Here is a 27,266-nt window from a genome sequence, read left to right as displayed (position 1 = left end):
CAGTGATAAAGTCTGCACTCAATCAGCACTGCATACCTTATTATTATGACAATAGTGAAGGCTTGAAGAACTCAAAAACACCATATCTTGATACAGTCGTGTTTATTGTCTTCGTTTCATCAGTCATAGCGTTTCTATCTTCAGTTTATCCTACATCGCTAGCTTCACATTAGGGCTAAGGATTACTTCTCTGAGGCAAGTGTGGAGTTTCTGCTCGAGGGCGCCCTCTGGCTTCCAGTATGAATGAAAGTTTGGGTAACAAATATGAAAAATAATTCTTATAAAATAAAAATAATAATAATACTACTCTCTAAATAAATTTATATGACAACCCATACGTTTTTCTCCAATGTACAGTTTTTCCCCACAGTGGATGCATAAGAGGCTCATATTTCATTTTAAATACATAGACTTTAAGAAATATATATCACAGATGAAAAGCACAGAATTTCTTTATTTTTTTATTTTATTTTTTACAATAAATCTTTAGACCTTTCTAATGATTTTTAGTCATAGGCTGTCTGCATATTAACAGGTAACCCAGCAGGGTTTTTTTGTAAAATAAGTTTTCTGTAAAATATAAATGTTATTTTATTAGTATTATTATTATATTGTTATATTTATTCTTAAATACTCAATTTTTATTTTTTTTAATAATTAAAATGTTATTGTAATAGTAATATTTCAAATTTTGTTAAATATTTGTATTTATTTAATATAATCATTATTATTAGTCTCGTTAATATGTATACATTAATATATAAAATTTTATATGCATACACTTTTCATTTTTAAAAAAAATTAAATAAAAAATTTGCATTTTAAGCAGAATAATCGCAATTAGATATCTTCCCCAAATCGTGCATCCCTAGTGCATCCCCTGTTCAATCTCTATTAGGCTATTAATATGCTGTTTTGTAATCTATTCTATTTGAGGGCAAGTTTGTTTTAGCCTATTTTCATTTTGGGCCTAAGGTTTTGGGCATTTGGCACGTTGTTGGCTGTGGAGGGTTACTAATGTCATTGCTTTTTTTATTATTTCTTTGATTTAAATAATTTTGGTAATGCGTCGTATAGGTCTTAAATTTCAATCTTTATGGTCTTAAAATGTCTTAAAAAGGTCTTAAATTTGACTTTCTGAAACCTGCAAGAACCCTGCTAAGGTCACTCCGGCCATCCGTCGAAGTAGGTCTATTCTGCGGTGCAGGAATAGCACTAGATCGAGGTATGGGGAGGGGGACTCCGCCTTCCCGAAGGTAGGTGAGTCTCGACCTAAGCGCAGAGATAGTCATGTTCCCGCAGTGGGAACACGAACTATCCGCAAACGCTGCTTCAGCGTGCAGGATGCCCAGACATGTGATGCAGCGATTGTGACCGTCAGCAGGCGACAGGGAACGACCGCATCCAGAAACGCACGGGTGGAATGACATCTTGAAAAAGACGCAGTCTCACACCCGTGTACTCTTTTGTGAGGAAATGTTCTTTTAGCGCTGAAGCACCCAGGGACAACCGCGGCAGGACACAGGGAAAAGTGCAGCCTGTGTCTGCACTCACTGTTTATGGAACGCCCTCACCGAACCAACACAGAAATTTGGTTGCTGTGAGAACAGCAGTTTTTGCTGCATGCAGCAGTGAGCACGCGGTCTCCAACACAAGCGTCCTCACGTCCTCCAGTGATGTCTCTCTGCTGAGAAGAATTCTCAAACGAATTTGCGTGTCTTGCTCTTCATACAAACGCCAGTTCGGCTCCGAAGTGAATGACAACTGTGCACTGCTATCGCTTCCGGTTTATACCCGCAGCGCAGGGCAGAGCGCGAGATGCGCGAGACCCTCCTCAATGGCCCATTGGCCTGTTCTCCATATCTCGAAGCTGATAGGCGCTCCCAATTCGTCGGTGACGTCCGACGTACGTCGAACGTGACCGACTGAAAGGGAATCACATTTTTATTTTGTTTAAAAATAGAGGTCACGATTTTGAGCAGACAACTTAAAGTAATGTAATTTACTGGAGGCTCTTCCAAAAAAATGTATTGCTACAGTCTATTTAAAATAGTTTAATTAATTTTAATTAATTTAAAAAACATTCAATGACTCACTCATAAAGACTTCACTTGTTTCATTAGCCTACTGGATGAATCAGTGATTTTGAAAGAATCTCTAGAATAAATGATTCAATGACAAATACATTTTTAACAATCTTAATAAACAAACAAACAAACAAATAAATAAACAAACTTGTCGCCACCTACTGGTGTAACCATGTAATTGATACAATATAGTGTCCAGTTTCTTACAGAAGGTGATTTAGGTTAGGCCTACTCTATTTGGATAGTGACTATACAGTGTTTATAGGCATATCTGGTAAACCTTTATCTCAGTACTTCTGTAATAATCTGAATTACTGTAAAACTGACAAAAAAATGACACTGTCCTGTTGAAAAAAAAAACGGTCTCTGAAGATGTTTCATATCTATACATGACAACTGCGCTCTCTAGGTCAGAACCTGATCTATATAATGTTCTCTATATATAGATCAGTGGTCAGAACGCAGATCTGTTTCCAACGTTCGTCCAGTGACTTTAACGGACATGGGAGAATTGTTGTCATTTCAGAATAAGATCGCGTGGGTGTTTGAATTGAGATTGCGATCTCTTTTAAAGATTAGCTGTGCAGCTCTATATTGAGAGAGGCACGTCAATTGCTACGGTTATCACTGTCAATAATAGCAATTTCATCACCGTACAATTTGAATGAATGCGTTTGTCACTCCTGGATCTGTACAGTATATGTAGACGCTAGCCCTCTAGAAGCACGACATTTTGAAATGGATTATAGGGAAAGCAAGCAAAAAGAGCTCCCTTTATAGCGCCAATAACTGAGCTCGATCACGCAAAAATAATTAATGAACCTAACTGCACTGCTCAGGCAATCTCTTGAATCCTATGTCTCCTATTTGTGTGTTATATTAATACTATTTGCAAGGGTGTACTCAGTATTTTGAATTCAAATAGTCGAATTTCACCAAGATTTCACCAAGATGTCTGTTCTAAACAAGTCGGAGTTGGCAGGGTTTTGAATTGATGATGTTGATAATATCACTTATCAGTTAGTTCACTTTCAAATGACAAAAGTGTTATGGTGTCCTGTCATCTTTGTCAAGACGTGTTTCTTTCTTAAATGTGTCATAACTGACAGTTTATTTTTTAGTCAAGTCAAGTCAACCTCATTTATATAGCGCTTTTAACAATGCAGATTGTTTCAAAGCAGCTTTACAGTGTTAAACAGGAAAAATAATGCAACATAGTTTTTTTCAGCCATATAGCCATTCTGGAGAAAACTGTTATGTCATCAGTTCATTTCAATTATCATACAGTGACAGTGTGGGCTTTAGATCAGTAATTAGATCAGTAATTTAGTTTATATGGTTAATTTAGTTTAATAATTAGATTTATTTGGATATTTAGTTGATATTTGGATATTTTGGATATTTTTGGATATTTTTTAACAACAAAAAAGGTGCTGCTAGTTGGAATCGAATCCGGATATTGCCGTGAAGAAGAACATAACATTACTTCTGGCGTGACGTAACTGAAGAGACGAATTAGCATATTTGTATTAAGATTAGATTCCGTGTCCAGAGATCGGGTCGTCGGGGGCCCCTTACGCTCCCTCCTGCAGGTGGTGAGCCTACAGGAGGGCGGCCCCACGTCACTCCTTCGGGCTGAGCCCGGCCGGACCTCATGGGGGGAGGCCCGTCCACCAGGCGCTCGCATACGAGCCCCAACCCCGGGCCTGGCTCCAGGGTGGGGCCCCGGCTGCGCCATGCCGGGCGACGTCACAGTCCTTTGTGTGGTTGTGAACATAAGGGTTTGTGAACTGTTCTTGGTCTGGCCCGTCACCAAGGACCTGTTTGCCTTGGGAGACCCTACCAGGGGCATATAGCCCCAGACAACATAGCTCCCAGGATCATTGGGGTACTCAAACCTCTCCACCATGATAAGGTGACAGTTCAAGGAGAGGCCTCCCCGGGAAAGTCTATGCCATGGTACTGGAGAGGAGAATTCGGCCGATAGTGGAACCTCGGATTCAGGAGGAACAGTGTGATTTTCGTCCCGGTCGTGGAACACTGGACCAGCTCTATACCGTTTCCAGGGTGCTGGGGGGTTCATGGGAGTTTTCCCAACCAGTCCACATGTGTTTTGTGGATTTGGAGAAGGCATTCGACTGTGTTCCTCGTGGCATTATGTGGAGGGTGCTCTGGGAGTATGGGGTCGGCGGCCCCCTGATTAGGGCTGTTCGGTCCCTGTACGACCAGAGCAGGAGCTTGTTCCGCATTGCCGCATTGCAAGTCAGACCTGTTCCCGGTGCATGTTGGACTCCGGCAGGGCTGCCCTTTGTCACTGGTTCTGTTCATAATTTTTATGGACAGAATTTCTAGGCACAGCCAAGGGCCGGAGAGCATCCGGTTTGGGGACCACGCGATTTCGTCACTGCTTTTTGCGGATGATGTTGTCGTGTTGGCCTCCTCGAGCCAGGACCTTCAGCGTGCACTGGGACGTTTGCGGCCGAGTGTGAAGCGGCTGGGATGAGAATCAGCACCTCCAAGTCCGAGGCCATGGTTCTCAGTCGGAAAAGGGTGGCTTGCCCGCTTCAGGTTGGTGGAGAGTTCCTGCCTCAAGTGGAGGAGTTCAGGTATCTTGGGGTCTTGTTCACGAGTGAGGGAAGGATGGAACGGGAGATTGACAGACGGATCGGTGCATCTTCTGCAGTAATGCGGTCGATGTACCGGTCTGTCGTGGTAAAGAAGGAGCTGAGCTGCAAGGCAAAGCTCTCGATTTACCGGTCAATCTACGTTCCTACTCTCACCTATGGTCATGAGCTGTGGGTCATGACCGAAAGGACAAGATCCCGGATACAGGTGGCCGAAATGAGCTTTCTGCATAGGGTGGCTGGGCGCTCCCTTAGAGATAGGGTGAGGAGCTCAGTCACTCTGGAGGAACTCGGAGTAGAGCCGCTGCTCCTCCACATCGAGAGGAGCCAGCTGAGGTGGCTCGGGCATCTATTTCGGATGCCTCCTGGACGCCTTCCCAGGGAGGTGTTCCAGGCACGTCCCACCGGGAGGAGGCCCCGGGGAAGACCTAGGACACGCTGGAGGGACTATGTCTCCCGGCTGGCCTGGGAACGCCTCGGGGTTCCCCCGGAAGAGCTGGAGGAAGTGGCTAGGGAGAGGGAAGTCTGGGCGTCTCTGCTTAGACTGTTGCCCCCGCGACCCAGCCCCAGATAAGCGGAAGATGATGGATGGATGGATGGATGGATGGACGGTATTTAGATTAGAATAGAGTTCTAATGCATGACAAAAAAAATCACATTTAAAATAATTATTGAAGAATTGTTAAACGTTAGAAAATAGTATTATAAAAAATATATATATTTCCCTGGATCTGACAGGATGGGCAAGCTGTTAATGTGTCATCTGTCAACCCCACCCAGGCCCACCCGTAGCTATGCTAGTGCTTCACAATCTAGGCAGAAGCAGTAGGCCATCCGGGAACATCTCGCCTACTCTTTTATGTTTACTGAGGTTTCGAACATACTACTGCTTTCACATACTGTTTTCTCCTACTATATAGTAGGTAAGTAGGCATATTCGAACACAACAATAGGCTCGTTTGAGATGAGCAAAATCTGCACAGAACCGATCACCGGTGATCACCGAGATGCATGCCGTTTAGAAATGCGTCCGAACGTGGTCCGACTTGCTCTGATGTCATGCTGACGTGTGTCAAAAAACTCTTGCGATGGTAAGGCAGATGTGTCAGATTCTGCAGTCGGGCGCAGTTGCTCTCCACTAACTGCGCTCACCAAAAGCATGATGGGAAACGTCTCGTTTACTTATGTCAGTGTTTCCCAACCGGGGTGCTGTCTGACGAGAGCAGGGGTGCCGTGTAAAAGTCCGAACAAATATATATACTTTTTTTTGTTTCAGATTTTTCAAATAATTCTCTCTTTGTAAACTTTGTTCAATGCATGCGAGTGCTGCCATAGCCTATGTTCGAATATGACCAGTCATTTTCGCCGTCATCACCCACCCGGGTGTAGAGCCAGAAGACGCGAATGAGAAGTCGCGTGCGCTGTGAGAAAATGTGTCTCTGGACTCATCCGAAAGCGTGCGCACGTCTCACAGCACGCAAATATTGAGTTCTCTTTCAAGTCTTGCTCTTGAACGGACAAACTCACACAAAAAGTATGTCAACATGTCCATCTTGATGAGTATTCTAACAGACATAGTCTGTATATGCCTTAAGTAAACTTTATACAGTCGAGAAAGATGACGCATATCCGAGCATTAGGTCTTAAAGGGGCAGTAGCCTTTACTGGTGTCTGTTTAATGTCAAACAACAAAAGACAAGGACATCACGCACTGCTCTTGATTGAATAGCTTTTGTAAGTTTAATAGGATTAATCTTTAATTTATACAGTCAAATATATAATGATATTTTACATTTGATCAATTTCTGTACCTGAAAACTAATGCTAGACGTACCTGAAAAACCTGAAAAGCATAGTTTATTTTATTAGTATCTTTGCTCAATAGTATTTATTTGTGCTGCTGCTTGTATTTAAATTATTTGTTCTTATTATTTTCTTTATTTTTATTTGACAGTACTCCTTTTTTCCCTGAACATTGCAAATACTGAACCGTATCGAAACCGTGAACCTAAAACCGTGAAACAAACCGAACCATGAGCAATCTGTACCGTTACACCCCTAAAGTAACGTATGCGGGGGGGTGCCACAAAACTGAGACAATTGTCAAAGGGTGCCATGACTAAAAAAAGTTTGGGAAACACTGACGTATGTAACCTTAGTTCCCTGAGAACAGGAAACAAGATGCTGCGTCAGAAAGACGCTATGGGGAACGCCTCCAGCGTGACAGGTGTCTGAACTACTATCGAATCATGGCAATCCTATTGACCGGCGACAGCCTATGATATCATCAAGGTGCGACCAGGAAGTATATAAGGGCGCCTTGCAAACATGTCACCGCTTTCCGTCTGAAGGGAATGTTTGGCAGGCAGGCCCCGAGGCATGGTAATGAAACGCAGCGTCTCGTTCCCTGTTCTCAGGGAACTAAGGTTACATGCGTAACCGAGATGTTCCATTTCGAAAGGGAACTCACGCTGCATCAGAAAGACGCTATGGGGAACCCTAGGGCGCCCCAGCCAAGGCAAGGCAAGGCAAGTTTATTTGTATAGCACATTTCATACACAGTAGCAATTCAAAGTGCTTTACACAGAAATGAAGTTAAAATAGTCATAAGTGAGTAAAATAAAAATATATATAGTATAACAGCCAGCCACTAATGCCACCAGGGAGGCCTGGCTTGGTGCTGCTTCCGTGGGGCACTTTGGCCGGGCCATCCTTGTCTGTTTGAGAACAGAGCCTCTGGACACTCGCCTCCTGGAGAAGCATCCAGCCCAAGGTACTGCAAACTGGCAGTGTCCTCCTCAGACCAGATCTCAGAGACGGGCATCCAGGAGAGCAGTACTCAGCATAGCGCTTTCAACCCTAGCTAGCGAGGGGAATTAATCTGCTCGATCCTAGGATCTACTGAGCTCTTATCAATATAGAAACACTCAGGAGGCCAGACTGGCCTACGAGCTGATCTAATTGGGAGGCCTCGCAAGGGGGCCTACGACCATCTGATCAGGCCCAGGCAGCTTCGCGCTCACAGACGACCCTCGAAGAGAGGGGAGCTCAAAGTCTGCCTGGTAGGTAAACCAGGTTGTAGGCTAAATCCCCTCACTTGGGGACCAAGTAGAAGAAGCGACATCAGTCGCGCTAGGGTAAGACCGTCCTCAGATGCTGCCGGCTAAAGGCCAGATCACTGATATCAGGTCCCCACTAGCTGTCAGCGTTATGCCAGTTAACAGTTCCTGAACTGAGAACCCAACCCCTTAGGGAGCCCTAGTGAGGCCCATTATATGATAGCAGTACATGCCAAATGCCCGAGAATCCAAACTCAGAAACTCGCCTGAAGGGAGGCCTGGTGAGGCCTACCACCTGATTGCAGCCGAAGCCAACTGTCAAAGTAGCTGGAAAACAGAAACTCGTTTTCTCAGGGAGGCCTAGTGAAGGCCTACTACCTGATAGCAAGCTATGCTAGCTACCCGAGCATCCTAACTCGGGAACTCACCCTCAGGGAGGCCTAGTGAGGCCTACTACCTGATAGCGAGCCTTCAGGGAGGCTTAGTGAGGCCTACCCCCTGGTAGTAAGCAAATCTAGCTGCCCGAGCATCCTGACTCAGGAACTCACCCTCAGGGAGGCCTAGTGAGGCCTACTACCTGATAGCGAGCCTTCAGGGAGGCCTGGTGAGGCCTACCACCTGCTAACAGCTCATGCTAATCTGCCAAGTGACTGAAGCCCAGGAACGTGCCCTCAGGGGAGACCTGGTGTGGCCTGCTACCCAATGGCAAACCTTCAGGGAGACCTGGTGAGGCCTACTACCTGATAGTCCCGCATGCCTGCTGCCAGAGGCATCCTGGTCCCGGGGCTCACCCCTAAGGAGGGTCCAGGAACTCGCATCCAGGGGAGGCCTGGTGAGGCCTACTACCCGGTAGCGAGCCCACAGGGAGGCCTGAAGGGGCCTGCTACCTGCTAGCAATCCATGCTGACTTTCACGGCGACTGGCGACCCATCTTCAAGGAGGCCTGGTGGGGCCTACTACCTTATAGCAGACCTGCAGGGACGGCTTCCTGGTGGCAGGCATGAAAAACTGGCTGCTATAAACCTGGACTGACAGTAGCTTCTCTGCTGGCTGACAAGATAACATCCAACTACTAAGTAGGGTTATTAGTTGGGAATTCTGCTACTTGAAGCCGACATCGTTGGGGAGTAAACACATATTGCAATACACAAGGGGCCGACTTTGCAAAAGGCCTACCAAGGCTGACTACCTATCTAGGTTGTAGCTATTAATTTGCTAACCTCCCCAAACCTCGGGACTCACTCGCAAGGAGGCCTGCTGAGGCCTACCACCTGACCCGGAGTCTACTGCCCAGACTGCCCAAGCTGGCTGCTCACAGCCAACTGGCTTTCCATATGTCCCAACCTGGGGCTGATCCATCCCAGAGGCCTCCTTTTGGGCCTACTGTATGACAGTGCAGTCTTACCGGCAGCGCCTACAAGCTCTGGAACCTAATTACATTGTTCATGGCAGGGTACTCTTTCCTGTAGCTCAAACTTCCTGTAGCAGGGTACGCTTTCCTGTAGCTCAAACAGTAGAGCATGGCGCTAGCAACGCCAAGGTCATGGGTTCGATTCCCAGGGAAAGCAAGAACTGACAAAATTTTAAATGTGTACCTTGTACGCTTTTTGGATAAAAGCGTCTGCCAAATGCATAAATGTACATGTAATGTAAATATACTTTAAATATATTTGTGCAAAAAGTGCCCTGGACCCCCTAAGCGGGGGGAGTACCACGTACGCCACCCACCTCCATGGAGGTCCTACTTTATTAGCGGCCTACCATTCCGTGCAAGGGCGTCAGCCATGGCAATGCTCTGACTTCAAGGGAGCTTACTACCAAACCAACATATAACAAAGGTTGCGAAGTGCTGCTCAACCCGAGCCATGGGTGAGGCAGAATGATACAGAGTTAGGAGTGGGATACTCAAATCTACCCTGCCTTATCAGAGGAGTATTACCACCTGGCCAGGACATATAAACAAGGCCAGAGCCTGCCAAAAACTGGCAGCTTTTTTAAGAAACTAGCTCTGGAGGGCAGGGTTGAGCTACGCTTACAATCTCTTCGTATTTGAACGAAAGATGGCCTTAACCCTGCCCCACGACCACTGGCTAAGTAGCCATCAATTCTGCACAGCACCAACCTGCTTTACTAGAGAAAACCCCAGATCGAAGAGAAGGGGGCGGACCTTGGCCGGGAGGAGGCTAACATTAGGGATATTAAAAAACTACATTCACTTATTGAAAAGCTACCCGGGCCGCCAGCGGACAGCTTTTTAGCGGACGCCTCCATAATCCCTAGAAAGCCTTGGCCAATCTAGATCTATGCCCTATGCCCGAGTAACTTCTATTGCACCAGACAAAAAAGGCACTCGGGCAGAAGTGCCAGTCGTATACTAGATCTGGCTCTAAATCTAACTGTAGTTCTAGCGTAGTCTGATCCTGCATTCTCAAAAAACTTATACTGAGAGAGGATACAAACCACCTTACCCCGAGGCGGCTACCAGTTACCAGCTTAAAACTAGGAGAAAATACACGCCTAGCATTACGCTACATACCTGCAGGAATGAGCGATGTCTTCCCTGAGATACTCATTTTTTTTTAATCCTGGGAGATCTAAAAAGTTTTTCCCACAGCAAGCAGAACAGCTCTTAAATATACCTCTCATTCCCTTTGCTGGCTCTCTACTTGCAACACTAGCTCCCCATGGAGCCCAAGCAACTGGATTATAATGACCGTTCTAGCCATCCTAACAGGGGAACTACAGGCCCTACAGGAATATCCAACGATCCACAGCGATCCCCGAAGCCCTCTACAGGGAGCATAAGTCAGAAATTATATTAATATTTTTCCTCTTATAGGGCACTTACCCACTCACCTGCGTCGCGTCATGATATCCACCCACAAGCTTAATTCACAATATGTATGCTTAGGTGCACCACTACCACGGGCCTGAGGGGGCACACTCACAGACCAGCCAGGCGGGCCCTAGCACATCATCACTGACCCACCTAGGCCGGATGTAAGAAGCGCCTGGGGAGATGATGAAGAAGAGGAGTGAGGGTCAATGTAATTCTTAGCTCACCCTCAGGGAGGAGACTCATCATCAACGCTGACTGTGTTTTGTGATACACAGCTCCTACTTCTCCCGGGAGTCCGCCTCTCTGTGCCCCACCTTTGACTGAGGGGGCGCACGAGAGGCAATGCTGGCCCTCGGGCCCCGGGTCCATTCCTCCCAAAAAATACCTGAAATACTGATTAATCTGACCACAGTACACGTTTCCACTGTGTTATGGTCCATCCCAGATGCCTCCGAGCCCAGAGAAGTCGATGGCGCTTCTGGACACTGTTAACATAGGGCTTCCTTTCGGCACAGTACAATTTTAACTGGCATTTGTGGATGTAACTACGTATTGTGGTACTTGACAAAGGTTTGCCAAAGTAGTCCTGAGCCCATGTGGTGATATCGCTTATAGATGAATGACGATTCTTGATGCAGTGCCGCCTGAGGGATGATCGGAGATCACGGTTGTTCAGCTTAGGCTTGCGCCCTTGTCCTTTACGCATTGAAATTCCTCCAGATGCCTTGAATCTTTTAATTATGTTATGCACTGTTGAATGTGAAATATCCAAATCTCTTCCTGTCTTTCTTTGAGGAACATTGTTTTTAAACATTTCAATAATTTTCTCTATTTGTTGGCAAACTGGCGATCCTCGGCCCATCTTTGCTCCTAAAGGATTAGACCTTTCTTGGATGCTGCTTTTGTACCAAATCATAATTACAATCACCTGTTGACATCACCTGTTTCAAATCACATCATTATTTAACCATTTTACCTCATTACTAGCCCTAAATTGCTCCTGTCCCAACTTTTTTTGAAATGTGTTGCAGGTCTGAATGACAGGAAAGGATGCATATTTACAAATGACATGAAGTTGACCAGACAAAACATGAAATATTTTGTGTTCATATTGTCTGCAATGAAATACAAGTCAAAGTAAATTTAGAAATCACTCTGATTTGGGGTTGTACAAACAAACAAATAATTCGATAAGAGCTGACTGTGCATGCTCTTGATCCCAGGCACACGTCTCGTGTGTATACAATAATGAATTTTGATTACCTTAACTCGAAGCATTTCAGACAGAACAGTCCCTGAAGACGAAAAAGCGGTGACATGTTTGCAAGGCGCCCTTATATACTTCCTGGTCGCACCTTGATGACATCAAAGGCTGTCGCCGGTCAATAGGATTGCCATGATTCGATAGTAGTTCAGACACCTGTCACGCTGGAGGCGTTCCCCATAGCGTCTTTCTGACGCAGCGCGAGTTCCCTTTCGAAAGGGAACAACTTGCTGACGACACAGCTTAATGCTTATTGGTTTAAACAACCGTGATGCATGGTTCTTTTTTAAAATGTTTGATTTTAAAACTCCTATATCATGTTTTTATGTGTGAATATTCCCAAACACTCGGACAGTGTGATCTCTCTGTGGGTTATGTGATTGTTGTAATATTTATAAAAAAAAAATATAAAAACATGTATGTAATTAAAGTAAAAAATTATTAATAAACACGTCTTTCGAATGGAAATAAATAACAAAAACTTTGGGTGTTTATTTTCATATGAAAGTAAAAGAACTTAAATTACATCCAGTTTATCAGCAAAAAAGTGCACAAGTGTGAATCCCGCGATATCCGCTTTTGATCTCGCAGGTGTCTGATCCACTACGAGAAGAGAGAATTGTCCGTCTTGTCTGCACTTTTTTCACTCCTCCCTTCACTGCAGCCGCCTAGTCTCGGCTGATTTTCAATGAATTCTTCATCTCAAACAAGCCTATTAGTATACGCACGTCCGAATCTCACGAGAAATAGTCCAAAACCCTGGTAGTTCTCGCCTACTCTTTTATGAATACTAAGGATTCAGACATACTAATCGCTCACCTACTGCTTTACCTACATACTATATAGTAGGGAAGTATGTGGTTTCGAACGCAGCCACTGCATATTTATTTTTACAGCCATCTTTGATCATGGAATCATGGAAGATGGCATAACTACTAACTAAGTCTCCCTTGAATTATTATTATTGGTATTAAATAATAAGAAGAAGAATACCCAAACGGTAAAAGGCAAAGAAAATATGTCACAAACATGAGGGGGTTGTTCAAGGTGATGGGTCTGGGTGATGAGTGCAGTCAGTTTGCATAGGAAGTGCTGTTCTCCAAGAAGATTGTGAATGTCATCACCCCTCTCAGGAATATGTCACTCTGTATATGCCACTGTACATTTGAGAGAGGAAGGTCATCTATAAATTTTTCAGTTCCCCTTTGTCACAATGTCCCCTCTATTGACATCCCTGATTTCTTTAAACATTCTGAGCCCAATTAAATTTCTTGTGGTGTATATTCCATGTGGCTGTTAAAACATTATACAATTTTAAAGTAAAAACTAATCTAATTAAATTGTATATGTCTTATGTGAATCCTAACAAAAAGTGTACAAGTGGCATATTGTTAATATATTATTTCCATTTGTGAATGTCAATTTAGTGCAAGTAAGAACACACTTTAAATAACGTGTAATCTAATGTGGTTATTGAAACATATTCATAGATATATGTTTAAAAATAATATTTACCTTTAAGAACTTCCCAACCTTTGGTTTTGACTTAAGTTGATTCAAGCTTTAATTAGCCAAAATGAACACCCTGTGAATGACAAAATACATTGTAAAAGAAAAAGAGCATTAAACAATTTTATGCAGCAACAGAAGCTCCCACATGAAATACACTCTAAACAAATGGCATTTGAATTCTCTAAGGTTATGCGAGGAAAGATGAAATAGAAATTTCAGATAATTATTTGCTCTCCCTGTCCTGATACAGTCAATTTAATTAATTTTTCGCTTACCACAGTAGTGGAGAGCATAAAACAATGAGGAGCCCTGTGCAGGGGAGAAAATGGCCTCTTAGGGAGATGATATGGATTTCATTTTGTATTTACAGTCTCTTTGTGTGAGTGGAACACATCCAAATAATCATGGCTGTGTTGTCAGCACCTTTGCCCAGATACAGCAATTCAGTGATATGCCAGTTCTGTTGTAGCAATTCTATAAGAACTTCACAAACGCAGCAGACATTAGAGCCCTGCATTTCTGCCCGAGCTCAACGGGCCCAAACTTTTTTAAGCCCCTAGGGCCAGGCTTCGGGCCAATTTTCACATCATACCTCAAACGCGGGCCGGGCTTCCGGCCTTTTTTAGGCTTCTCCTTCGTTTTATATTTTAGACATTCATTAATTTAAAGGAACAATGAGATGTGACACACTAAAACATGCGCAGGTCGTGAGCGCGTTGTTGGTGTTAAGAGCTCCGTCGAATTGATTCATAATCCTTGATTTTCTCCTTATCACTCGCTTACAAACGCATATTTTCTATTATTTACAGCGTGTGAATATATCTCCGATAAGATTCTCTATAAAAAACAATCGGATTGCTTTGATATCGCTACTTATATCCGAACTTCCACTACTAGCCGTAGCCCGCTAGCATTGCACGCGTGGTAGCTTATTTACACCGGTAGCCCGCTAGCACTGCACGCGTGGTAACTTATTTACACCGGTCACCACTGAAACCGACAATCCGCCATCGTAGCACATCTGCTACCATGGCGAATAACTCGGATGTGTGTCTAATGTTACCTTTGAGTGTAGGCGAGGACACGTTTGAGCTGCATTCGGTGCTGTTGGAGTTGGATTCGCTGGAAAAGCAGATTCGCGATCTACTAGAGAGACAAGCCGTGCTGAGAGAGCGACGATCAGCGCGATGAAACATCACGCGCCAATGCGGTTAGTAACCTCTTGACTCCGACCTCGTCTACTCCTTGTGTTTCTTTGCACAGGACCCAAGCACCCAGGACGCGATCATCATCCCTGGTTTCGTTCACTCCGGCACCGACTCAGCGCCATGGACCGTGGGTGCTTCCACAGCGGAAGACGCGAGCCAGGACCAGAGCTAGGACCTCTCCGCCCCTCCCGGTCTTCGAGATCTCCACCCGGAACCGCTTCTCCCCTCTTCGCGAGACGTAACGCGACGCTGTTGTCATCGGTACTTCCATCGTCCGCCATGTCCACGCTACCTCAGGTAAAGGCAAGGTAATCACTCACTGCTTTCCTGGTGCTCGTGTTCTCGATGTCGCTGCTCAGGTTCCCGAGATCCTGAACGGTGACGAGCGCATCGGAGCTGTCGTGCTGCACGCGGGAACGAACGACACCAGGCTGCGACAGACGGAGGTTCTGAAGAAGGACTACAGGAGCCTGATCGAGACGGTGCGCAGAACATCGCCTGAAGCAACGATCATTGTGTCTGGACCCCTTCCCACGTACCGACTAGGACATGAAAAGTTCAGTAGATTATTTGCTCTAAATGAATGGTTAATGTCATGGTGTAATGAACAGAAGCTGCTCTTTGTAAATAATTGGAATCTGTTTTGGGAGCGACCTAGGCTCTTCCGTTCTGATGGCCTTCACCCCAGCAGAATCGGAGCGGCTCTTCTGTCGGACAACATCTCCAGGGCGTCACACACCACCATATGACTAGTAAGTCAAAGTCCAGATCACAGTCTTTGCTGTCCTAATTTAATTGACATAACTACCAATGTAGAACATTATATAGAAACTGTGTCTGAACATAACTGTGTAGAACATTATATAGAAACTGTCTCTGAACATAACTGTGTAGAACATTATATAGAAACTGTGTCTGAACATAACTGTGTAGAACATTATATAGAAACTGTGTCTGAACATAACTGTGTAGAACATTATATAGAAACTGTGTCTATTCCTCGTTTAGTGAGGTCAAACATTAAATCTACTGTAAGATCTAGGAAAAATCTAATTGTGATTAAACCAGAAAATCTCAATATTAGTGAACAAAAACAATGCTGTCCTAACTTAACTGACATAAGTACCAATGTAGAACATTATATAGAAACTGTATCTATTCCTCGTTTAGTGAGGTCAAACTTTAAATCTACTGTAGGATGTAGGAAAAATCTAACTGTGATTAAACCAGAAAATCTCAATATTAGTGAACAAAAACAATTTCTAAAACTAGGTCTTCTAAACATTAGATCGCTCACACCTAAGGCGGTTATTGTAAATGAAATGGTCACAGATAATAGTTTCGATGTACTTTGCCTTACTGAAACCTGGCTTAAGCCAAATGATTATTTCGGTCTAAATGAGTCTACTCCACCAGGATACTGTTATAAGCATGAGCCCCGTCTGATTGGTCGTGGCGGCGGTGTTGCAACAATCTATAGAGATATTCTTAATGTTACTCAGAAAACAGGTCACAGGTTTAATTCGTTTGAAGTACTAGTGCTAAATGTTACGCTCTTAGATGTAAGAAAGAAATCCGTATTATATCTAGCCTTGGCTACTGTATATAGACCTCCAGGGCCCTATGCTGATTTCTTAAAAGAGTTTGCAGACTTTCTCTCAGATCTATTGGTCAACGTCGCTAAAGCATTAATTGTTGGAGATTTTAACATACACGTAGATAACACAAATGATGCATTAGGGACTGCGTTTACAGATCTATTAAACTCCTTTGGGATCAAGCAAAATGTCACTGGTCCCACTCATCGTCTTAATCACACACTAGATTTAATTATATCACATGGAACCAACCCAACCGATATAGATATTATACCGCAAAGTGATGATGTCACTGACCATTACATGGTAACTTGCATACTGCGTACTGCTGAAATCTGTCATGTTGCGCCACGTTATCGACCAGGCAGAACAATCATTCCAACCACTATAGATAGATTCTCAAATAGCTTACCTGATCTGTCTCAGCTGCTCAGTGAACCCAAACAAACAGATGAACTAGAGGAAATGGCTAGCAGTATGAGCACCATTTTCTCTAGCACATTAGAAATTGTTGCACCAATTAGATTAAAAAAGGTTAAAGAGAAATCTAAAGCACCATGGTACAACAGTGCTACACTTGTGATCAAGAGAGAAACTCGTAACTTAGAGCGTAAATGGAAACAAACTAATTTAGAGGTCTTTAGAATCGCGTGGAAAGATAGTATGTCACGTTATAAAAAGGCCCTAAAAGCAGCCAGGGCTGAGCATCTCCGCAAAATAATAGAAAATAATCAAAATAACCCAAGGTTTTTATTTAACACCGTGGCTAGACTAACAAATAAACAAGCATCGCCTGAGCAAAATATTCCGTTACAGTTTAGTAGTAATGATTTTATGAATTTCTTCACTGAGAAAATAGAAAGCATCAGAAACAAAATTGTAAATGTACAATCTTTAATGATGTCTTATGATTCAACCGCAACTATCGCCCCTCAAGAACTACTACACCGCTTTACAACTATAGGACAGGAAGAGCTAAATAAACTTATCATTGCATCTAAACCGACAACATGTTTATTAGATCAAATACCCACTAAACTACTGAAAGAGTTGTTCCCCTTCGAGGGAACGAGACACTGCGTCATCGTGACGACACTTTGGGGAACGCCCCTCGCGTAAAGCGTCTGAAGAAACTGTAAAATCAGCCCAATCCGATTGGTGTTGCGTGATGACGTCGTATGTGACGGCATACCCGGAAGATACAAAGAGACGTCTGAACGAAACAGAGATAGCTTTTTTGCTCTTCAGCGTTAGCGCTCTGTGTTACCAGTCTGAGAGTATTTGGTGTTGTTATCTACCAACGTTGTTTTCACAAGCATACAGGGCTCGCGAATTCCATGGCCGGTCCCGTGCTGTTGAGGCAGCACGGTTGATCTATCATGGACTCGCAGATGGGTCTGTCAGGGGAACTTGAGAGTGCTTATGCATCTTCTCCTTCCCGGTGACAGCTCCATTGTTCTCCTTCCCCGCGTGGAAGCCCCGCTGCGGCTTCTTCCCCCGGGGTGGAGGACCCGATGCGTCAGCTGTCTGATTCTGAGGAATTAGATGGGCTCCGTATCGAGGCTTGCCTTTCCTAATGCAGATTCAACCTCGAGTTGCCGAGGCGGCGCGCGGGTTTGGGTCTGTTATTAGAGTGATACAACGTGACACGGTGAGAAGGGATACTGTGGGTGCGAGGCATGCAGTCAGCTCCTGAGGGGGCGGGCTGTTTTCATTCAGAAATATCTCGACGCGGACTGCCGTGCGCCTTCGGGTGTTTCAGCCTCGCGCCCTTTGGCTTTTTTCTCGAGGGATGAAAGCCAGTTGTATTATAGCGGCTTGAACCGCGTTGCTGAGGCAACGTGTGGTTTACGAGCCGTATATAATACAATTAAGCAGTATTGTCTGATAATTGTGGCTGCGTTTTATTCTGAGGAATTAAATGAAATATGATCTGACTTTGAGGAGTTAGATATTCAGCCTATTATTCAGACCATGTTCACCGTATTTGTGAAATGTGATACTGTTTGGCTTTCTTCTCGAGGGAGGAAGGCCAATTGTATTATAACTGCTTGAGCCGCGTTGCTGAGGCAACGTGTGATTTTCGAGCCGTATATAATATAATCGAACAGTATTCGCTTTCACCTTACTATGGCTGCATTTAATTCCGAGGAATTAAATTAAAATATTTTCTGACTATGAGGAGTTAGATGTATTTTTTACTCAGCCTATCATTCAGACCAGGTTGCACGGTTTGGGTGATTATGATGACATTTAATTCTGAGGAATTGAGTGTCATGTTATCTGACTTTGTTAAGTTAGATACCTAATCAGTCTGTCGCCCAAGCGTGTTTGACTTGTCTGGATATCCATCTAAGATTGGAGGTTGCGGCCCTGTCGAGCTGCTCCCTTAGATGAGGCCCCTGCTGGCCGGCCCCCTCTCCCGGGTAGGAGCGATCGAGGTCGCCTCCCCTGTGGAGCTTTTGGGAATCGATGTTGTGCTCCCGCCGTCTAGTACGTTTCGGGCCACATCGTTTCTCAGCGCACGCGCGCTGCACCAGCCGCCTCTAGCAAAGACCTGTGGCGGTCCAGCAAGCGCGTACGCACACCGAAAATCTTCCTCGATTTCGCCCTGCCGGTTAGCCGCTTCAGGGGGTCGGGGAGGAGGCTCGGTTGACACCCGAGGCCGGCCTCGAGAGGCTGGTTCCCTTAGCAGATTATCTCGGCGCATGGTTATGCCTCCGAATATATCTGCATGGGCCCTGCGTACTGTAGAACGGGGTTACAGGCCGCAGTTCAGTTCCCTCCCCCGAAGTCTAACGGGGTGGTCTGGATTGTGGTCGGCCCAGAGCAGGTGCGGGTAATGGAACAGGAAGTACACTCCCTGTCGGTTAAGGAGGCTTTGAACGTATTCCTCCGCCAGTCAGGGAGTCCGGGTCCTACAGCCGGTACTTCATAGTTCCTAAGAAGGATGGCCAGTTGCGTCCAACTTTAGATCGGAGGTACTTGGATCGTTCTCGGAGGAGATTCAGATTCAAGATGCTTGAGTGTCGTGGTTCAGATCCAGTCTGAGGACTGGTCTGTCACGGTGGATCTAAAGAGGACACATACTTCCATGTTCCATCCTTCTGTGTCACGGGGGATTCCTGAGGTTCGCTTTCGGGGGCGAAGCGTATCATTATCAGGTTCCTCCATTCGGGCATCACTGTACAGCAGTTTAGGACTGCTGGGACTTGCGGCAGCTGCGTCCAACAGAATTTCTCTTGGCCTGCTGCACGAGACCCCTACAGTGGTGGCTGGGAACCAGGGAGGTTTTCCTTGAGGGGAAGACCATTCTGTATGATCAGGGTAACGCGCAGATGCCTTCGTTCTCTCGTCATATGGAAGAGACCTTGGTTCCTGTCCCGGGGGCCAGTGCTGGGAGCTTCATGTTGCCGGGAAACCGTTTCAACAGACGCATCCCTCACTGGTTGGGACACGGTTATGGAAGGCCGCTTTTTCAGAGGTCTGTGGGAGACCCGGCATTCTTCCTGGCACATCAACTGCCTGGGAATGCTGGCGGTCTACTAAGCTCTGAGGAGCTTCCTCCCGGACCTCCGCGGCCACCATGTCCTGATGCGTAAGTGAACCAGGGGGCTTTCCTTGAGGGGAAATTCATTCTGTATGATCAGGGTAACGCGCAGATGCCTTCGTTCCCTTGTCATATGGAAGAGACCTTGGTTCCTGTCCCGGGGGCCAGTGCTGGGAGCATCATGTTGTCGGGAAACCGTTTCAAAAGACACATCCTTCACTGGTTGGGACACGGTCATGGAAGGCCGCTTTTTCAGAGGTCTGTGGGAGACCCGGCATTTTTCCTGGCACATCAACTGCCTGGAAATGCTGGTGGTCTACAAAGCTCTGAGTAGCTTTCTCCCGGACCTCCGCGGCCACCATGTCCTGATACGATCCGACAATATGTCGGCAGTATCGTATCTAAACCACCAGGGGGGCCTGAGGTCGCGCCCTCTTTGCAGACTGGCGCATCAGGTTCTCCTGTGGTCCCAGGGGAGGTTGTCATCCCTCAGGGCGATGTACATCCCCGGGGACCAAAAACTAGGGAGCAGACATCCTGTCGAGGCAGGGGCTGAGGCCCGGGGAATGGCGACTCCACCCCGAGGTGGTGGAGGCTATGTGCAAGCGGTTGGGCCCGGTGGAAGTGGATCTATTCGCGTCTCAAGAGACGTCCCACTGCCCGCTGTGGTTCTCCCTCACTCATCCGGCCCTGCTGGGGCTGGATGCCATGGCACAGATGTGGCCGAGGCTACGTCTGTACGCTTTTCCCCGATCACTCTGCTCCCGGGAGTACTGGAGCGTGTCCGCCGGGAGGGCATCAGCCTTCTCTTAGTAGCACCCCGGTGGCCCACTTTAGTATGGTTCTCCGACATCATCTACCTGCGGGACGGTCCCCCATGGCAGGTCTCTCTGAGGAGGGACCTGCTATCTCAGGCCGAGGGCACGATTTAAGCCTACCCCCGGCCAGAGGTGTGGGGTCACTGGGTCTGGCCCTTGAGGGGGCCCAGTACCTAGTAGAGGGCCTGTCTGCGGGTGTCGTAGAGACCCTACTCAGCTCCAGAGCTCCTTCCAGCAGGAGGTTGTACAGCCTGAAGTGGAAGGTTTTCCACTTGGCGTAGAGAGCGGGAGGTGAACCCAGTTATCTGCCCGGTGGCTTCAGTGCTGGAGTTCCGTCAAGACCGCTTCTCCGCCGGTCTTTCCCCGTCCACACTTAAGGCGTATGTGGCTGCCATTTGGGCTTTCCACGCACCTCTAAGTGATGGGCCGTTGGGAAGGCACTATCTGGTTGTACGATTCCTCCGTGGGGCTCAGAGGATGAGGCCTGCGGCTCATTCCAGGGTCCCAACCTGGGACCTGGCGGTGGTGCTCGAGGGTTTGGCTGAGGCCCCCTTTGAGCCGCCGGAGTCGGCTGAGGCGAGAATACTGACCTTCAAGGTGGCTTTTTTCCTTGCTATCACTTCTCTGAGGAGAGTGGGGGACCTCCAGGCCTTGGCTATCACGCCGACTTGCCTGGAGTTTGCCCCTGGCATGGTTAAAGCCATCTTGCATCCCAGCCAGGGCTACGTGCCCAAGGTGCCATCTAACAGGGCAAGGTCAGTGGTTCTCCAGGCATTCCATCCTCCACCTCACGTGACGGCGGAAGAGAGCAGACTTCACCTCCTCTGCCCCGTGCGGGCATTGAGGATTTATCTGGAGAAGTCTGCTCAGTGGAGAAAGTCAGACCAGCTGTTGGTGTGTTTTGGTTCACCCAAGAAAGGGCTGCCTGCGTCAAAGCAGACGATTAGTAACTGGATTGTCCAGGCTATAGCCATGGCTTATCGGGTGCGCAACCTGCCTTCACCCTTAGCCGTGAGGGCCCATTCTACCAGGAGCATGGCCTCCTCGGTAGCCCTCCTTTCTGGGGCCTCTATGCTAGACATCTGCGAGGCAGCTGGGTGGGCCACTCCTCACACCTTCATTCGTTTTTATAGTCTGCATCTCCCTGAGACGCCTGGCGCGAGAGTGCTCGCCCCCTAGTTGTGCCTGGTTCCAGCTTCACACTGGGGTGGGTATGATTGGTGCGGGATAGTTGGTACTCGTTCCCCAAAGTGTCGTCACGATGACGCAGTTCGAGTTCCCTCGAAGGGGAACGTCTCGGGTTATGACTATAACCCTTGTTCCCCGAGAAGGGGAACGAGACACTGCGTCTCGTGTCCACCCAATCATCAGAGCGCTCGCTTCATCGCAAAGAACGCTATCTCTGTTTCGTTCAGACGTCTCTTTGTATCTTCCGGGTATGCCGTCACATACGACGTCATCACGCAACACCAATCGGATTGGGCTGATTTTACAGTTTCTTCAGACGCTTTACGCGAGGGGCGTTCCCCAAAGTGTCGTCACGATGACGCAGTGTCTCGTTCCCCTTCTCGGGGAACAAGGGTTATAGTCATAACCCGAGACGTTACCTGTAGTGGAAGAGCCTCTTCTCAATATTATTAACTCGTCTTTATCTTTAGGTCATGTTCCAAGAATATTCAAGTTGGCCGTCATAAAACCTCTCATTAAGAAGCCACAATTAGATCATAATAACCTAGCAAATTACAGACCAATTTCAAATCTTCCATTTATGTCAAAAATACTAGAAAAAGTTGTGTCCGCTCAATTGTGCTCTTTCTTGCAAGAAAATGATATCTATGAAAAATTTCAATCAGGATTCAGGCCGCATCATAGCATAGAAACTGCACTCGTTAAAATCACAAATGATTTACTTCTAGCTTCTGACCAAGGCTGTATCTCAATACTAGTTCTACTCGATCTTAGTGCTGCGTTCGATACTATAGATCATAAAATACTCATAGATCGACTTCAAAATTATACTGGTGTTCAGGGACAGGCATTAAACTGGTTTAGATCGTACTTATCAGACCGCTACTATTTTGTCTGTCTAAATGGGGAAAAATCAAAGATGACATCAGTAGACTATGGGGTGCCGCAAGGATCCGTGTTAGGCCCTCTGCTATTCTCAATATATATGCTGCCACTTGGTAATATTATAAGAAAACATGGAATTAATTTCCACTGTTATGCTGATGACACTCAATTGTATATTTCATCACGACCAGATGATAACGCTAAATTATCTAAACTGACTGCGTGTGTTGAAGATATTAAATACTGGATGACGTGTAATTTTCTGCTATTAAATTCAGATAAAACGGAGGTATTACTTATTGGTCCAAAAAACTGCCCACAAAACCTCAATTACAATTTTACCTTGGAAGGATGTCCTGTCACTTTATCCACTACAGTAAAAGACCTGGGTTTTATATTAGACCGCAACCTAACATTCAAAAATCATATTTCATATGTTACAAGAACGGCATTTTTCCACCTTAGAAACATTGCTAAGCTACGTAACATGTTATCTATTTCTGATGCAGAAAAGTTAGTTCATGCATTCATGACTTCGAGATTAGATTACTGTAATGCTTTATTAGCTGGTTGTCCTGCATCATCAATAAACAAGCTACAGTTATTCCAAAACGCAGCTGCTAGAGTTCTTACTAGGTCAAGAAAATATGATCATATAACACCAATTTTATCATCTCTACACTGGTTACCTATCAAGTTCCGTATCAATTACAAACTATTGCTACTAACCTATAAAGCCCTAAATGGTTTAGCTCCAGTGTATCTAACAGATCTTCTATCGCGCTACAATCCATCGCGCTCTTTAAGATCACTAAACTCTAGGCTTCTGGTCATTCCTAGGATATCTAAGTCCACTAAAGGAGGGAGGGCTTTTTCACATTTAGCTCCTAAACTCTGGAATAGTCTTCCTGATATTGTTCAAGGTTCAGACTCGCTGTCCCAGTTTAAAACAAGATTAAAGACGCATCTCTTTAGCCAAGCATTCACTGTAAAAAATGGCTGTGAAATCTACAGTTATTTACTGTCGATTTCACAGTAACAGTACTGTAAACGATTTTTACAGTAGAATATTGTAAAGTTTACAGTAAGACCGTAAAAAACACAGTAGTCCAAGCATTACAGTTGAAATCACAGTAGTCAAAGCATTACTGTAAAAAAAAATCACAATTTAGCCACTATAGTACTGTAAATAGTAAAGTAAACTATTGTAATTTTCCTTTTTTTATCATATCTTTCTTTGTACCCCTTTCACATGGACGGCCCCAGATTATTGTTGTTCAGAATTCATTACCGGAATATGATATAAATACTCGAAGGTGAGCTTTAAGTAAAAGTGTAATATTAATAAATTAAAATGTGTCATGTAACTTGTACTCTGATGCACCTGCTGCAACTTTCTATTCCATACAATATATTTTTTTTTTAAGAATTCACATAAGATTCCAAGAATATTTTTTGTTTTGTTTTGTAAATGGGTGTTTGGGTGTAAATGGGTGTTAACAGGGCAATAAAATATTTGATAAGCCTTATCTTAAACTTCTCCAAAGTCTCCCCTGACATGGTTTATACATTTTTGAGATATCCTGCAGATTTGAAATTAAGCATGACCATTGGTTATAAGTTGCAATAGTATATTCACATAATTATGTATATTAATATTAAAATATTAATATTTTTTATACATTTAATAAATATATTCTTAATATTTGTTGTTTTTATTTTTGAGCTTATATATCTCAATATTAATAACATCTGATTAATTTTGAGTTTTGAACTTCTACTTCGGAAGCAGGAGAGATAAACGTGCAAGTTTCCAGAGCTGTTTCTGAGCTGCAGGGCGAAATCAAAGCGCCGGCAGAGTGGGCGGGGTTTACCCAGTCTAGAAAGATCTAGAATCTGTGTGGGGGAAAAAGCGCGAAAGAGCAGCACTTGAATTTCTGACTCGTCGTCAGTGACAGAAAAGCTCTGTTAATTCTCAAATTTATGCTTCTTTACACACTTTGTTTCTTTACACACACTTTGTCTTGTGGTTGTATTTATTGATTTCTTTAACTTTTTGCCTGAGAGGAATTCAGCGAAAACGTTTCCGTGAGAGCTCCGACGGAGACGTTTTCACAGCCTTTAACGTTAATTTATTTTTCCCACCCGTGGCCTCTGCCGAAGTTTCCATCTTGGAATCGCGGATCCTTCAACTGCTTATCGGGACTTCCAAAAAATCAGTAAGTAACTTTACCAACACTACTAGGAGCAAAAAAATAAATAAATTCAGTGCCACACCCTTGCCAGGCTGTGGAAAGCCACATTAACTTATACAGACAGCGCTAGGAGTAACGTTATAACCAGTTAGCTTGTCATCAAAATGAATTAAGTTAACTTGCACGTGGAAGCACTGTAATGTTAATTTCACCACAGCTTCAATTACTGCATATGTAACGTTAACGTTACCTCTCTCAATTTCTCTTGAATTTGTTGGTGTTCAGGGCTCGACATTAAAGCTTGTCTGTGAAAACAACACTCTTGTTATTTTTCCCTAGTTGTTTTTTGTTTTGACGTTTTAACCAGGATATTTGTCCGTCAGGCAAGTAACGTTACAATTATTTTTCACTTGCCCCTTCAAAAAATCCACTCGTCCCGGACAAACAGATTTTTTGAAGGGGCAAGTGAAAAATAATTGTACTTGCCCGATGGACAAGTATCCTGAGTAAAACGTCAAAACAAAAAATAACTAGGGGAATCACCAGAGTGCAATAATGATTCTGTATTCAGTTAGTGTATGTGGCGATCGATAGTGGATAATAATATAAAACGAACTGACAAGGTTGAGCTGTTGAGGCTCGCGCAGCCTCTCGAGGAGAAAATCGAAAACAAATGAGCACCGCTCATACAAAGAAACTCAGTTAACGTACATGGTTAAAATGTGTAGTTTTTATATTTATAACATATGAAACAGTTAAGCAACAGTACACTAACAAGAGTGTTGTTTTCCTGAATAACGTTACCATCACGACTGAAAATGACACTGATTTCATACGCCAGTTCCATAAACAATTATTTAACATTAAGTCACATACATTTTTAGATGCAATAGGGACTGTTTTTGTTCTATTTCAGCAGCGAAAATAGTTCCAAACAAATATCACAGCAGAACCGCATCTCACAGCAACAGTGTGTGTTACTGAATGATTCAGCGTTTTAATGAATCGGTTAAATCAAGATTCAATGACCTATTCGTAAATGACCGCCAAATTCTTGAATGAATCAGTCGTTTGAACGAATCGACTCAATGACTCACTCATTAAGACGGTCACATGCTGCCACCTACTGGCAGCTTAGTTTCATATTTCCAACATTTCTTATTTGTATATACACATTTTTTTAAAAATAATCTCATAACATTATTTAATGCAGTTGTAATTTTTCAGTGTAAATTATTTAATTTTATTGGTAACAGCCTCTAGTGTCTTATTCTAATTTAATTTATAGATCAAATTTAAGAATATAAAAGGAAATCTGAAGCATATCCTATATTTAATAAGATTATGGAAAAATGCCCTTTATAAAAAGGTACAAATATGACAAATAGGCATATTTAAATATGTCAAAGCTGATTACACACTGGTGAGAATATTGCTTCAGTATAGATTATATTTACAAAAAAAATCCAGACAAGCAAATGTTTTACTCGGACAAGTGAATGACAGATTTACTTGTCCGAAGGAGGCTTAATGTCGAGCCCTGGTGTTTTTGGGACAGTAATGTGATATATCCATCCTAATGTGATGTGACCTTCGAAGAGGAATGGTAATCGAGAAAGTAACGTTAGACTGCCTTGACTAACTCCTGTTGAGATGTGAAATGCCTCTGTCAGCTGGCCTTTATGTATGATCTACATTGCTCTTTGCACTTACAGTTATTCATTAATGTGTACATATTGTCCCATCCCCTAACTCCTATACTCATGTTCATAGGTTTTTAGTCAGGATTAATCCTGACTCCAACAAGTGCACTGCCAAGGAGCAGATGAGCAAAACGACTGGGAGAGTGCTGAAGCGGAAGACTTCATACATTAACCCCCATGTAATCTCCTTCATCAGGGACTTCACAGAGTTCTATTTGCTAACTGGCTAGATACAGGTGAGGTTCTGATAATAGCTTTAATAATAATTATAATATAATTAATAATATAGGTATATGTGTGTATAATATAATTAATCATAATTTGATAATAATAATAATTATTAGGGATGCACCGATACTGGTATCGATATCGGGCCGATACTGAGCTCAATGTACTCGTACTCGTAAAAATTTTTTTTTTTTTACTCCAATACCAACAACCGATACCAGGCGTGTAAACAGTGTTTGTGTTTAAAAAAAGAAACACTGACAACAGAGGGCAAAATGGGGATTAAAAAAGGCAGTCTATGAAGTAAATCTATCTTACTAGTGGAATATTAAACGAAATATAGTAACATAACATTGCTTTGGTGCGCGAGCTGATAAGAGAAAAAACGTGCCGTGGATTGAGCGTGCAGCGGGACAGATGCGTGAGCTGGTCGAGTGCATCCGTTTAACCAGACATCATTGGAAAGTTTGTAGTTCAGTCAGATGTAAATGGAAAAGAAAGGTTAACT

This window comes from Gobio gobio (genome assembly GCF_949357685.1).
Source record: "Gobio gobio genome assembly, chromosome: 6".
NCBI lineage: Eukaryota > Metazoa > Chordata > Actinopteri > Cypriniformes > Gobionidae > Gobio > Gobio gobio.
This window is presented reverse-complemented; position numbering follows the sequence as displayed.